Here is a 13,574-nt window from a genome sequence, read left to right as displayed (position 1 = left end):
AGCGCCCCAGGTCCGGTCCGCTCAGCGCGCGGCGGGCAGACGCATTTTTAGCAATACCCGAGCCCTGCTAATCCGCGGCCGAGCGTGCGATGGCCAACAGGCGCGGATGCAGATGGAGTGATAACATGCCTGCCCGATGTCGTTTGCAGGCAGCGAGCGCAAATTATGTGCACCTGGCGCGGCCGGCGCTCCGTTCCGCTGGCACTTGCTGCTGACAGGAGCACAGATTAGGACAAACTGACAAATCGCGGTATCAGCAAGGGACTGTAGCGGGCAGCGGCAGCGGGGTAAGTCGCGCCCGGCGGACGTCTCCCCTGGCTACATCCGTCGCTTCGCCACAGGTGATCTCCTGAGTCCGGGACCGGCTGTAGTCAGGTCCATACTGCCCTATTCCGGATGATCCGGGATCAAACATCCGATGACTAAGCCGAGTTGCCGCGTCTCTGGGAGCCGGCAGACTAACACCGATATGAATGACACTGGTCACGGCCGGCGATCTGCACAAACCGCCGCAGGAATGCATTAAGTCGCCACTCTCACCATGAAACCATCATATTCGGCACGCTAATCCGGTCTGAGCACGGCCGGCCTGCCCTCGCCCGTGCCTTACATGGTAGCCGGAGATTTCACGGTCGGCGCGAGCTACTGCCCCTGTGCGGGGAGAGACGGACACGGCTGGGGCTGTCTGAGGGGACCAGATGGACAACGGGGCCCCATCCGCTGCCGACGAGCGGTCACAGCTGCCGTGAGTAGAGCGGAGCGCCCTGCGTCCGCTCCCATCGGTCACCGCGGTAGAATGCGTCTTATGGGCGTTCAAAGGGCGGCAAGATACATTACACAAGTTAATACAAATCCAGATTTTCGCAGAACTTCTGCCAAGGGCAGGATCCGTCTCACGCACATCATCGGCACCCAGTCTTTGAAACAGAGACCATCATTGAGCCGTCCCCCTCTCCTCTCCCCTCTGCCGGCAGAGGTCAGAGGGTACGACACTGCCGTCTGTCATATGTCATCTGTCCTGTGCCGACGTCTTCCAGAAACCCACACCGGCCTGTCAAACCGTGTCCATCTCCCACCCGGTTCAGCGAGGGTCGGTCGTCGGTCGGGGCCGAGTCGGTCCGACGCATAACTCTGCGCATTTCACACCCGCAGAGGGCGGTCGACGGACCCAGGACAGACTCGTCCAGCGTCATAGGGGCCGTCCTACCCTACAAACGAGCCGACGCGAGTGGTTTCGGCCGCTGACAGCCAACTGAGGCGAACGCCTGGTGATAGTGGCGCGGGCAACGGGGGCCTAATCAACTCATAGCGGCGACGCGGCTATGGAAGGTTAGGACCCTGCCCGGGCGCCACTGAACGTGACCGGAGCAAAGGAAGACGGGGGTCGGAGACAGATAAATCACCCCGCCGACAGACGCGGGGCAGACCCTGACTAGGGGTGGTGCGAAGGGGAGTGTAGGAACGGGCGCGCCGCTGGCAGGAGAGCCGAGAGGCGCGAACGGCAGTCGTCGACTGCGACGGACGGCGAGTGGAGCAGAGAGTGGGCGAGAAGTTTCCCACCCACCCTCACCTATTTAACAGATGTTCGAGATTCGTCAAACCTGCATATCCTTAATCCCGACCATATACCTCGTCGTTATCACTCCGTCGGTGCGTTTTTTAGGGGCCGTCCTACCCTACAAACGAGCCGACGCGAGTGGTTTCGGCCGCTGACAGCCAACTGAGGCGAACGCCTGGTGATACTGGCGCGGGCAACGGGGGCCTAAACATCAACACAGGGAGTCTTTTATCAGCAGCGGCCGAGGGAGGTGGCGACTGAAGACTGAGCCGCCGGCGTCTCAGTGATGCAAACACACCGGCGGAGTCGCAGTGTTGGCAGGTGGTGAGAAGGGCACAACTGGTCGCCCCTAATCGCCATGGCAGGATGATATTTATTCACAAACACATTACAGCTTCATCGGACTTGACCTGGCCTGGCACACCCTGTTGTGCCCAAGAAAAAAAAAACGCAGCTGGCTAGCAACGGGCACTACCACAAAGTCCACCGACTGGCTCTGGCTCCCAGTGCTGACGCGCTGCCAGCGCTGGCGTCATGAAAGGATTACATAACTGGCGCTTAATCTGGGATGTACGTCAGTGGGTATCATCGAAAAGTATGCAGGTTTTGGGATCTTCAGTTATGTGTAACAGTGCTATGAATAGCAAAACAGATAACAGCCGTTATAGTGACCTAGTATAACTTTGGGAGAAACACTTAACCAATAAAAACATTGCAAGAAATTGATGAATAGAAAATATCTCGTCACTGACTCATTATTCAGACTAACCAGTAATTAGTAAAGGGTAAGCATGAAATTGACTTTCATTAAGTGTAGCAGTTGACCTCAAATATGACTGACAAGAAGCATCAACCCATTCCCAAATCACCATGAGACAGCAGCCAGGTCTCCCGCGCCGATTCAAAAGTACCCGTAGCGTCCGAGCCGCTCACGAACCGGTCGTGACGGCCTCACGAAGCGATCACGGCCGATCACGCAGCGCTCCAGCCGCCGGCGGGTTACTGGGGGCGCGTTCGGAGTGCTAATTTTAGCCGGCGCTCGCGGCCGCTCGCCAATTCTGCCCGGGGCGACGTATCGAAGGCCGCCACAGACGGGCGGCCGTCGGTCGACCACTCAGAGAGGGAAGAAAACTGCGCTCCGTGAGATGAGCTGACCAGCGCTCGTCTGGGAATGGGGCCGTCTGCGTCCCAGAGGGGACAATGTGCTCCTCTTGCTGCCGTGAGAGACACGTGTCCCAGATTATAGAGAGGAAAGTCCTCGCCACCGAACTCTGCTCGGCTAGGACCCGCGAGAGCCAGCCACGCCGCAGGACAATGAGGCGTGCTCCATGAAACCAGCGTCGACAACGTGTGGATTCAGAGGAAAACCACCAATGATTAATTAATCTCCGGCTGGCGACATGTGTATATCATGATGAATGCATTTGTTCTCAAAAGCGATAACACGAGGGAAATAACACAATACAGAGTAGCACTGCCTTCGTGTCACACTCCTGCCTCCGTATATGGTGCTGCACCCTTGTGAACATTATCCTATAGATTTTTCTAAATCGATCGACTGAGTCAGCTATCGGGCTCGGCCTCGCCTCTTCGGGACAGCAATATCACGGCACACCGTTAAATTCTGCAGAAGGCGTACATAAAAATCTATCCAGGTAAACAATCACTTACGATTGTTTTTACAATCCATCGGAATGCACCTGTTGGCACGGTTGGTCAAAAAATGCCGTGAGCACGGCGGCGGGCGGAGCCGGAGCATCGGTGAGCTCTGTGTGCGAGCACAGTGTCCCCACACCAGCCGGCTGATTCACAAGGAAAGTGTGAACCCCACCGTCCAACAACAAGGCAATGTGTAACAAAACGTCACGAAAGTCCGATTCCGACTAGCAAACAGCTTAAATAGCGTCAATTTGCCCGAGCATGGACCATCAGCATTTTCCTGGCCATCCCTGGCGGCTGGCCGTTCGCCGAAATCCGGCCCAGATATTCCCCGGGCGGAGCAGATACCGGCTGGGCGGCCGACGCGACGGCGCGGCAGGGAGCGGCCGAAATTCCAGCCGGCACGGCGCAGTAACCGCCGCCGACCGCGGGCCAGGGGACGCGAGGGCGGCCTCCCGGTCACACGCCAGACGGGTGCATCGGCAGGGTGGCCGGCACTTTGTTAGAGCTGCATGACACATCGGTAGAGGGGTCCGGTACCTCGGTGGTATAGCTCATCGACTCCACAATCCACAGCCACCGGCAGCAGCAACACATGCCCAGACAAAATCGCCAGGCTGCCAGGACCGATGCATACGCACCCAGTCCATTGACAGCCACCGCAATCCATCCTCCGCCGGCGGCGCGGCGCAGCCGGCAGAGGCACCGGCTGCAGGTTGCGCAGTGCACCGCGCGCGGCCAATGACCCCAGATGGGACACGGTGCGGGACGGACGGCGGCGCCCGATTGGTGCCTCCGGGCTGCCTGCAATCGGCAGCCGTCCGACCCACCGCGCCGGCAGCGCACGGCAGCACTGAATCTCACACTGCATCGCAGTCTCATAAGGCTTAGGCCGATAAGCCGGCGATTTTTGGCGTTGAAGCCGGAGCCGTTATTGGCCTCTGCTGCGTCATGTGGGTTACCTGATGACGACGATACGCTACTCACAGAGCAAGGTCACCGCGATATAGGGCCACGTGTTGCTGCAGTCGATAATTTTAGCTCCCTGGTTGATCAAGATATTCAGCATTGTCAAGATCAATGCAAGCATGTTAGCATGGTAATACAGGTATATCTTTGCTGTGTCCACGGCCCAGTCCGGGTTGCAGCTAAATGCACATGATCCCGGTATCACGCCAGTCCGTAGGCGCTGCTAAATACCCAGAGAGATCGTATCGGTCGGCCGCAGTCGCTAATCGTCCTGCTTATTTAAGTTTACCCTAAAACGGAAAAAGTCCTGTAACGTATTAAGCAATTATGGACATATGTTTTACAATCTGCAGTCTTAACAACACGTAAAAACGAGCAAAAACGACAACTGATCCCACCCTGTCCTTGGCAACATGATGAAGGGCAGCCAAACTGTAATCGATCTGCAACAAACTACACATTTCACCCACTGCAAAAATAACACCAGCTTCACAGCTCCTATCAGTCTGGCAGCAGGCCTTGAACCCCGAGCATCCACATACCGGCCCTTCAAGGTGTTCATACCCCGTCGGGCTGCCGCCGCCACAGCATTATCCCGCGGTATGATGATTTCTCCCCCAAATTGGCCGCCAAACAGCCAAATTAGAGCGTCTGTGGCGGCCTGCCCAGGGTCATCGCGCGCTATCAAACCGGGGAGCGGCCGCGGCCGGGGTGCTGGTGCGACCACACCCCGGCTGGGTGCACTGAGCTCACCAACGGCCGAGGCACAGCCACGCCGTGATCGCCGCAGCCGTGGCGGCGACGGCCTGCGGTCGCCGGCGGCATGGTATGGAGAGAGAGAAAGAGAGAGAGAGAGAGAGAGAGAGAGAGAGAGAGAGAGAGAGAGAGAGAGAGAGAGGGGAAGGGTGAGAGATAAAAGGGAAGCTATATAAAATAGAAGCATAACATGATATCGAGGAAGACAAGAATGGCTTCTGGGTGGCTGAATAAAGGGACGAAAGAAGAGAGACGATACCGAGTGTGGTTCAGCAAGAAAAACTGTCAGCAAAAAACAGACCTTCCCTTCTCTCTCCATTCCGGGGTCGGTGTCTCCTGTGAATGTCCTTGCCGGTTGGCGCACCGACGACAGCTGCTCGTCCCCGCCCCCGTTCCAGCGCGGCGGCCTTATGCGGTTTGGTAGGGCCGCTCTCCGGGGACCGAGGCGGAAGCAGCCAGTGACGCCAGCTGCCAGCGCCGCGGAGACTGATCAGTGAGCACACCGGTCGTCCGAGATGAACGACCATTCACCATCCAAACCGATCCGAGCAGCCAGTCAGATCCCAGCGACTAGGATTCTATCTGCTTCAGCGCAGCGCAGCTCCGCTGCTTATCAGATGCTCAATCCCGATCAGAAGCAGGTATTTTAACGATTCGCGACGCGACTGATTGAGAAAATCACCTCCCTGACGGCAGATCATTAGGCGGCCATCTGTTCAGCGCCCGGGTGCCGGAATGTCGCGGTCGTTAGTGGCCGTGTCGCCAGCGAGACCGTCAGCTGGACAGGGGTAGCGCACCTGCCGGCGCCGCGCTGCATGGACGGCCCGCTATCACAGGGATCTCCTCTGCGCTGCGGCCAGGGGCGGGCTCGCCGGCCGCCGCGTATGGGCATCCTGAGGGGCCGCCGCTCCACGGGCGCAGGCCGGCCGCCCCGCCAAGGTCAGCCGGCCAGCTCAATCACCAAGGTAAGGTGAATTTGTCTCACGCCTCACCGATCCAGCGCGCTATCAAGGCTGCGCCGCCGCCGCAGCACTGCCGCTGCCTCCCCGGCTGTGTGATGAGCTGTGGCGACGGCATGTTCTACCAACCGAAGGGGCTTAGGTAGGAATCTGTTGTCACCCTCAGACCTCGGATCAGAGCTCTTCGATTGAGCCGGACATCTGTCCCGACATCTGCTGCCTGATAGGCTGTCTGAATACATTAATTCCCAGTTCCGCCTCGGCGAGCAGAACGCGCTCTGTGTTTGCTGCTCCAGCGCCGCCGTAACAAGCCGCTGAGTCGGCAGCGGCAGGCACACTGCAGCGCGGCGGCGGGGGACGTCTGTCCGTCCGCACCGCCGCCGCTGCAGCAGCCGCGGCTCTTCCGCGTGTTAATAGCCGCTGGTGCAGCGAGAGACGAGCTCCAGCGCCGTGCAGAGAGCCGGACCAGCGTCTGACCAGCGTCTGACCAGCACCAGACCAGCGCCTGACCAGAGCCTGACCGACGTCTGACCGGAGCCGATCCGAGCTACGTCCACCCGCTCTCAGCCCCCGGCGCCGGGCGCCAACAGACCGGCACAATGTAAGGCGGTGTTTGCCGCGCTTCAGCAGCCACGGTTATCGACAGCGATAAAGAATGCCAATGCAATCTAGCAGCTGTCTCAGGGGTATGCAACGTTCTATATTGAATCCATTCGAAACTCGGAAGTTACGTTGCTTTCTGATAGCAACAGCTTACAAATTCGAAGTCAGTATAGAATTTCAGATGTGAACCAATACAGCATGAAAGAGGAACAAGTACCATTCAATCCAGATTCAATCAGTTTCCCTTGACTTTCTATTCGTAAATAATTATACATACAAAGCTGAGGCAGACCTCTCAGGTTCAACTTCTATAGCGCAATAGCGGAAGCATTGCAGCCCAGCAAACACAAGTTGCATGCGGGCGGGAGTTTAATAATGTGGCCGCAGCCATACCGGCGGTAATGGTGCGGAGCTACCATAAACGTCAGCGTTTACTGTCAACACGGGCGAGCGGTCGGCGCCGGCCACAGACAGCGGCCGGCAAACATGACACCGTCCGCCGGCGGGTCGTGTGTGGGAAGGGGTCGACCGGTGTGTCCCAATGGGACTGGACACATCGATCCAGGGCATTAGCCGGAGAGCGATGGGTTCGGAAACCGTCAGGGCCAGATACCAGCGCCTCCACCATCAATCGTCGTCGGACGATGATCGAGGTCCTCCCGAGGTCGTGGCCGCCACAGAGCTGGACGGCTGCCCAGCTGGCGAGGAGCCCGCAGAGATTCCGGCCCCAGCGAAGGCTAACCCGGCGAAATGCGACATCGGCGGCCAGCTGACTGGCTCGTCGGGCACTGCCTGAGACTGGCCACCTGTTCGTCCCAGTCGAAAACCACTCAAAAAGGGACACAGGTCTGCCTAGCAACCGGTTTCGTAAGCGTTTCAAGCCTTAACCTGCGAACGGACAATAAGCTGCGTTGAGCAAAACGAAACGAATGTCGGAAGTGACTAGCTCGAAGAGCGGACGGCTCAATAATTACTAACTGGAGGGAGGAGAGCCGGATGGTAGGAATGCGGAAAATGGCGGAAGAGAAACTCCGCCCGCGGTGTCATCAGTAGAGCTGTGTGAATAATCAGTCTGGCGGACCGGTTGGAAGATGCGCCCGGAGCCGCCGCGTGCATCCTGCAATCCAGCGGCGGTTCACATCACTGCGGCTCCTTATGGGTTCCGCCGACAGGAAAAAAGGCGGAAAACGCGCCGCGTGCAGCGCCCTGAGTGGCGTCATCAATCACACTCGGGTAAAAGTGTCAGCGCCGCCGCAATCTCCTCCCATCCCGGTGGCGGGCGGCGCTCGTCAGTCACCCGCCCACCAGCCGGGAGGTGCCGGTCGGCAGCGCCCAGCGACTCAGCGGCTCACCCCGGCGGCTGGAGGCTCCGTCTCTCTCACTCCTCAGCTTCCGCTCCTGCCGGTGCCACTCCGTCAGGCGGCACTCCCGCGGCGCCACTCCGTCACTCGGCACTCCCTCCGACGGAGCGGCACTCCTGACTGAGCGGCTCTTGCGGCAGCCCCTCTCAGCGTGGCCCTCTCAGTCGCCACTTCATCTCCACCCGACGCTCGCCTCGTCCCCTAGCCCGCCGTCTCCAGGGCGACTCTCCATTCGGCCGCCGTCGGCCGGCGCCGCGAGCGCTCGCTTCCGCGAACGGCGCGTCGCATGCGGGCGATCCCGGCGCGCGGCGGCGCGGGAGGAAAGCTTCTCCACGGCGCTGTCGGCGCCGCCGAGCCGGTTGTTGGATCACGTGAGTGGCCGTGGCCGGCTCCGGCCGGCCGGGCGAGCCGCGGGGCCCCGGCGGGCTGGTCAACACACCACGGGTCGCTGCAAGGCCAGCGAGGGCGGCACGGATGCGGCCGGCGCTCGGGCCGCGCAGCGGCAGTGCAGCAGCCCGGTTCAGGTCTGGTGAGGTCACACTGCAGGACGGTGACGTCATCAAAGACGCATCATCCCGGCGTCCAGTACCGAGGGACGAGTGTGACCCCCGAGACCCTGCGGCGCTCAGCCGTGCAGACGAACCGAACCTCGCTGCTGCGACCCGGTAGGCCGGCCACCGGACAGCAGTGACGTCACAAAGGACGCTGGTCCACCGCCAAGGACACATTGCCACTGCCGTCTGCCAAGGCGATGATTTCACGGCGAACAAAAATCGTGTGCCGGTGCAGCGGCTGGGGAACGGGGCGGACAGGGCGCCCGGCGCTGGACACCGGCTCCGTCCCGGCGCACACACCTGTTTGGAGCACAGAACACTCTCGGCAGGGCAGACTGACCTACCGGTGCATCACCCACGACTCACGGCCGGGTCGCGGCAGCTACCAGCTGGTACACACATCACTGGTGATGGTTTCGTGTCAGGGCGCGGGTAAAAAGGCCCGGTGGCCTTGTGACGCAGTTGGTCAGCCGGCCGGCCGGGCAGCGGCAGCGGGCGGCGGTGGGCGGCGGGCTCCGTCGGTCGGGGTCGCCGCTGCCGGCTGAAGTGCGCCGGCCACCGCTCGGCCGTGCGTCATAGCCGGATAATACAGGCAGATTTGTATCCGGTCGTTCGCGGAATCCGACTGAATGTACGGTGGAACATCGGCGCGGATAAAAATCACCGCCATCGCTGACTCGTTGTGGACTCCCGGGCGACAGAGGCGGTCTATCGCTGCTCACCAAATGCGGGACAGAGGCAGCCCGCCCGCTGCCAGGCGGCAGGTTCATGCAGCAGCGCCGCGATCACCCCAGCGTCTTACCGGCGCGCCCGGCCCGTGAAATGGGTCCAGCCCATAAAACACCCCTCACACACACATAAAAGCGGATTCTCAATCAGCAAAGCCGCTAACTTCAAAGTCAGCCGGCAACCTTATATCTTTTACGACCAGTTTCACTTAAAACAATGAGGCAAAACTCTATCTACCATCTAAGCAGACCTTGATCAATGCCATAGACGCAATAAATGATAAATTGATGATCGGAATCTGGGTATAATTAAGCTATGCGTCACGCGACATTCGGAAAATGAGCCAGGCAGCAGCCGCCAGGGGTTTCTTGAACCTGTGTTTGGGTTTAGTTATTACCAGCGATTAATCAAAGGGAGAAAAATGTTAAGAACAACGACAGCCAAAGTACATACATGTGTTTGCAAATAGCGTGACAAAAATAACTGATCGTTCGCAGCAAACGCCTGCTTTTCTCTTAAGACTTAAGAGTAAGTATGATATATGGCTTCAGTATGGGTGATTCCTGTCCTAACATATAACAATGCCAAAGGTCATCTCTGCATCATTGGAGCACCCTGGAAACTGCACTCATACGAGGAAAAAAGAAAGCGGCAGGCCGGATCAGGTGGCCATTAGTGAGTCTCTGCCGGCATCTTTCGGGATCCGGCAGCACATATCGGACGGCTCATCAGTCAGCACGGGGGAGGACGGAGCTGGACAGTGCAGGACCGTGCCGGCCGTGTCATGGTGCATAATGTATACGCCGTGCTGTGCCTGAAACCGTGCCTAGGACACGCTGTACCAGCAGCGCCGTGCCGGTCACCGAGACGAGCCGTGCCCGTGCCGTGCTGAGCCCGGTGCAGCGCGGTGCCCGGGGCCGTGCCGGTCGCCGCGCTGCGGACCGGCCAGGGGTCGCCGGCCACGGTCAGCCAGCGTCGTCGGTCGCGGCGTCAAGGTCAGCGGGTGGGCGGCCAGCTGGCCCGGCCCGGTCGGTCGACCGGCGCCCACCGAGTCAGCAGCGCCTCCGCGACCCGGCGCGGTGACCTCAGCGGCCCGGGGCGCCGGGGCGGTGCCGTGTCTCACGGTGCCGCAGAGCTGAGTTGAGTTGAGTCAGTCCCTCCGCAGCCACGTGGCCATGCGGCGGGCGGAGCAGCGACTGGACTCGGTCCACAGGCGGGCGGACCGAGCCCGACCAGCCGGTCGTTGACGACCTCTGGCGGCGGCGCCGGGCAGAGCCGCGTCTGCTCGCGCGCGCCCACCGCCGCCCAGAGCCCCTCGCACATCACTCGCGGCGCGTCACGCCAGATCAGCCCGGGTCGACGGGCCAAATTGGAGGTGTTGGAGCTCAGCCCGGACGGCTGATAAATGATGATGGAAACGGCGGCCATAGATACGACACAGCCATTGTTCAGCATCGACACAACAGTCCAGCCATATCAAAACACACCATGGGAATGCGAGTGAAAACAAATTGATACAGATTGACCCGGCGTGACCGAATGCACGGCTGAGCAGCGCGGCCCAGCAAGGACCAGCAGAGCACTCCGTATCTCGGGCACAGCTGCGACGGTGTCCCATCACGTGCTCTACACGCCGCCGGCACGTGACACAAAGAGGCCGGGCGCCGGTCGACGGCCAGATGAACTGAGTCGCACGCCGAGCCGCGGGGACGAGGCTCCCTGAGGAGCCTGTCGTTCAGTTTGTTTGAGTAGGAGCCATCGCCACGGCTGAGCTGAGCTCCGTCCTAGCCCTGGCAGAGGGAAGTACCAGATAAAAGATATCGGTGCAAATGCATGGCATACAACAATCATTCAAATGTTATCCGACTTCCTCGCCTTTCGCGCAACTACTAAAAGCAATACGTGGAGCGTTTATGAGAGGGCGAGCACATCGAGCAAAACGTAGATAAAGTAACCACAAACAACAAATAACGCCATATCCACTAGCCAATGGATGGGAAATGCCCATCACTGGTGCCTTGACCCCGGACTGGAGAGCCACAAACTCCCATGGCCATGGCCAGCGCGGAGCGCACCTGCCGGTCCGGCGAGCTGTGCCACAGCCGCCGCCTGGGCAGATCTCAGAGTTGGCACATCAGACCACCGCTGGATTGGATGTAATCAGACGGTCAACTCACCACTGGATCGAAAATTGCTTTGCAGGCAAACCATTGGCAAACATATTGGGCTGAACGAGACTGACAACTGCTTGTTGGGACCCTGTGCTAAAGAAGAATATTCACTGCTGAATGGGTTCTGTCGGGCAAAGCATGAATTATCAATAGATTGAAAGTCGTCTGACACTTCAATATTCACCGGTCATCCACCAACGGAAAGATTCCATTTGGTACATAGCCCATAGCCAACCACCAAACCGGATCGAAGCTCAGATCGAATCGACCTGCGCCGCCAGAGCGGGCCCCGTGTCGCGGCGGCGGACAGTCCGTCCGTCCGCCGGGGCCGGGGCCGGGAGCTACATATGCAGATGTGTCCGGGGAACAGGCGTAGCTGCCATGTTCGCCGGCGCCCGGGCGGAGGAACGTGGCGTCCACCGCGTCTCCACCGCCGACCGCGGGCCGCCGCCGTGTCCAGATGACAGCTCCGGCCGGCCTACTTCAGAGACGACAGCGCGAGCGGCTCCGCGGAACTTGTTCGATTGGAGACCGACGTATGATCCACTCAGCCCGACTGTCAAATCACGAGTTACCATGTAATTCTATATTAATTTGCTTCATTGCTGAATATCAGTTCAGGATCGATCGACTAACCTCCATTCAGTCCAGTGTAGCAGCCTGTCCCGGCGTCCCGATCACCCGTGACCTGGTCCACCGAGCGGAGTTGGGCCCACCGAGTACCCTGTGACCCGGCGAAGACTCGGCGTTATCGCCCGGCGCAGGGCATTCCGCGGCCACCAGCCGGCCGCATCGCCCACCAGCGCTCACACGGCACATGCCGCAGCACGGCTGCCCTGGCGCCACAAAAACTCGCCGGCAATGGCGCCGACACATGCCACGCCACGGTCATCCAGCGTGACTCGGACGTTCACACTGACATGTGACACACCATATCGATCATCCCGGCGTGGTACCGACTATCACAATGACCTATGCAGCATCACAGCCGCTCTGACGTCAGAACGACCGGGCGAACTCGTGCTCATTGGCACAAACTGATGCCGAAACGCGTCCAAATGTCAACATGACGTCAGAACTCAGAACCACCACAGCACAAACCTAAACCTTTATAGGTACACTCGGGGGCAGAATGATGTTCCACCACTCCCTACCTATCGGGCTCCCATGGCCCAGCACTGGCTGCTGCCAGTGGCAGCACTGGCAGCACTGGCACTGGCAGGCAGTGCTGACCAGTGCTGAGGACAGGCAACACTCGCAGCAGCCAGTGCTGGGCCATGGGAGCCCGATGGGTAGGGAGTGGTGGAATATCAATCTGCCCTCGAGTGTACGAGACACCATACCCAATAAATAAGGATATCCTCATCTTTCATCCGAGAGAACATGGCTAGCAATAGCTGGCACAGGGATATTCTCGCTCGTATAGCCAGACACAGTCGCTAAATGATGTCTTGGTTAATTCTGAGTCCGCACATGACACAATAGGTACTGAAATCCATAGGTGAACACCCCAACATAGGGCGTTACGGTGCATGCTACGGCACTTGGTTGGGTAGGTGTCCCGTGTCTATCTGGACGGCTGGTGTCTATGTAGCTGCCTGGCCAGCACGGCCCGTCGGACGGCCTGCCTGGAGAGCAGAGCCGGCCCACATACCTTCGGCGGTGGCCGAGGAGCCTGCTCCGCCCGCGGCTCGAGCAGCCGACCGACCGTGAGGACCGGCCGGCCGTGGCGGGCTCGGCGCTGCTCCCAGAGACGGCGGCCAAACAGCGGCAGAGGAGAGGCGCTGGGAGATAGCACAGCCAGATGAGCAGGTTGTCTTCGAGGTTGGACACGTCACCTCAGCTTCAAACTCAGCACACCTTCAGTTGACCGTCACACAGACCTCTGGTCGTAACGCTCACACCACGTGCCTTGTAACCAGATCCACAGCGGCTCACTGATGACAACACCTCCGCTCTCGCGCTCGTCACTCGTCGGCACCCTCCGAGGCTGTCACCGCGCGGCGCCGAGCCACAACAAACACCCTCGCCTCGCCGGCGGAGGAGGCCGCACTGCCGGCTCTCGGCGGCCGCCCACCGACGCCCTCCCAGCCGGCCAGCTGGCCGAGCACGGACCGCCGGCGGCGGCGGCAGGCGCGCAGCCGACCCGCGGAGCCGCCGCGCGCACCGGCCGGCCAGACCTGCGTGCAGTGTCCCAAAATTGAGTTTTGTCTGGGGTGTCAGAGGGGAAAATTACCCACCAAAAAGAGGGGAGA

General features: G+C 59.9%; 1 protein-coding gene across 3 annotated transcripts in view; it reads right to left on the bottom strand.

Moving 5' to 3' along the window:
* Window positions 1-13,574, bottom strand: part of LOC122393803 (E3 ubiquitin-protein ligase ubr3-like) — a 70,848-nt gene that overhangs the window by 48,142 nt on the left and 9,132 nt on the right. Inside the window, exon 1 of one of the 3 annotated variants that reach the window (XM_043390187.1) lies at window positions 12,974-13,362. The exons of the other annotated variants lie outside the window; for them this stretch is intronic. The gene's annotated coding sequence lies outside the window, so the exon portion shown is untranslated. Of the gene's footprint in view, window positions 1-12,973; window positions 13,363-13,574 lie in introns of those variants that run through there. 3 annotated transcript variants of the gene reach the window in all.

The sequence above is a fragment of the Amphibalanus amphitrite genome, unplaced genomic scaffold, assembly GCF_019059575.1.
Source record: "Amphibalanus amphitrite isolate SeventyFive unplaced genomic scaffold, NRLGWU_Aamphi_draft 000554F_arrow, whole genome shotgun sequence".
In the NCBI taxonomy this organism is placed as follows: Eukaryota; Metazoa; Arthropoda; class Thecostraca; order Balanomorpha; family Balanidae; genus Amphibalanus; species Amphibalanus amphitrite.
The sequence above is the reverse complement of the archived record's forward strand: the minus strand, read 5'-3'. Positions and strand labels throughout refer to the sequence as shown.